Below are 2,013 nucleotides of genomic sequence, written 5' to 3'. Positions count from 1 at the left end.
ATACCAATCTTTTGGAGAATAGATTGGTAGGAGTTGTATTTACAAGTCGTCCAGGTGATTCTTGAGAAGGGTCAAGTTCTTTTGGAAGAACACTGTTGATTCTACTCCACCCTGCACTGCGCCATCTTCTCTGTATCAAGTATTATCTCTCTCTACTCCTTTTGGTTCAGATTTGGTTCAGTTTATGGTTCAAGAATGATTCTTGAAATTATGATTTTCTAAATAGGGAATTCGATTCCCAATTGAAGGGAGAGAAAAATTTTTGAAATTTGCCCCCTTATTCCGCAATCTTTGGGCATCCATGTCATGGATTTCCTATCCCTTCAGGATGAGTCTGTGGCTATACTTGATGAAGCTAGCAAATCGGGCAAGAAAAAGAGGAAAGTAAAGAAGCCTCAGAGGGATGCTGCCAAACCTAAGAAGCAGAAAAAAGACAGGGCATCGGATGCATGTCACTTCTGCAAACAGACCGGCTATTGGAAGAGGAATTGTCCTCAGTACCTGGAATCCAAGAATGGTAATTTTGAATCTTGTGTCATAGAAACCAATTTATTGGTGGCTTCTGTGTCCTGGTGTATTGATGACGGGGTTTCAATTCATGCATGTAACTCACTGTAGGGGTTCAAGGTAAGCAGAAGGCTGAATGAAGGCGAAGTGACGCTCTACTTGGGGACTTCTGCAAGTGTTGTAGCTACGATGATATTTTTTAGAGAATGATCCATTGTACTTAAAGATTGTCTTTTTGTGCAAAACTTAAGAAGAAATTTGATTTCTGTCTCAAAACTGTGTGCGGATGGATATTCTATCTTTTTTAGTAATACGATTACTATTAAAAGAAACAACAGATTCATCACATACAAGGAACATGGAGAATGGTCTCTATCTTCTACATCCTCCTCTAGAAACTAACATAATCGAAACTACATCGGCTGATATCCCCAAGAAAAGAGTACGTGATACATTTAATTCCACGTGCCTATGACATTACCGACTTGGACATATTGGTATTGACCGAATCAGAAGACTGGTAAAGGATGGTCATTTGGATTTTCTAACTGAAGAAGATCTTCCCACTTGTGAGCCTTGCCTTCAGGGTAAGATGAGAAAAAGGCCATTTAAAGGTAAGCCTGAAAGATGTACAAGCACGCTTGATCTTATACATACTGATGTATGTGGTCCCCTGAGTGTTAGGACCCGTAACCAGCATGTGTACTTTATTACATTTACCATTGAGTATTCTCGGTACGGTTACTTGTACCTAATGAGACATAAGTCTGAATCCTTTGAAAAGTTCAAGAAGTTTAGACAAGAGGTCAAGAAACAGTTAGGGAGAGAAATTAAGGCCCTTTAATCGGATCGTGGTGGCGAGTATCTTTCTAACAAATTCACGGACTACTTGAAGGTCAACGGGATAGTATCATAATTGGTTCCTCCTACTACACCACAACTTAACGGTGTTTCAGAGAGTAGGAATAGGACCTTACTGGATATGGTCTAGTCACTTCTCGTCCATTCAGAGTTACCCACATCCTTTTGGGGATACGCATTAGAGACTGCGATGTACATGCTGAACCGGGTTCTAACCAAATTAGTTCTGAAGACTCCCTATGAGCTTTAGACCGGAAAGAAACCAAGTGTATGACACTTGAAGGTTTGAGATTGTCTGACACACGTTAAAAGAACGAGTCTGGACAAATTGGAATCCAAAACCTATCATTGCCTATTTGTAGGCTACCCAAAAGGCTCTGTAGGTTACCTATTCTATGACCCAAGTGAGTAGAAGGTGTTCTGCAGTCGAAATGCACAATTCTTGGAAAGTGATTACATCCTGGACAATCAACGTCAGGAAATCATTCTTAATGAGGAGAGCTCAGATGTAGTGGGAGGTGTCCTACAAGTTCCAGGTAGTGACCAACCTAGAAGATCTACTCGGATATCCAGGCCACCAATCCATTTTGGTTATGACCAGGATAGTTACCTGGTGGAAGCCTTGACTAGTGAGGAGGATTTTGT

The sequence above is a fragment of the Nelumbo lutea genome, chromosome 4 (assembly GCF_056320005.1).
Source record: "Nelumbo lutea isolate HS-2025 chromosome 4, American lotus-T2T, whole genome shotgun sequence".
NCBI classification, from domain to species: Eukaryota; Viridiplantae; Streptophyta; class Magnoliopsida; order Proteales; family Nelumbonaceae; genus Nelumbo; species Nelumbo lutea.
The sequence above is the reverse complement of the archived record's forward strand: the minus strand, read 5'-3'. Positions refer to the sequence as shown.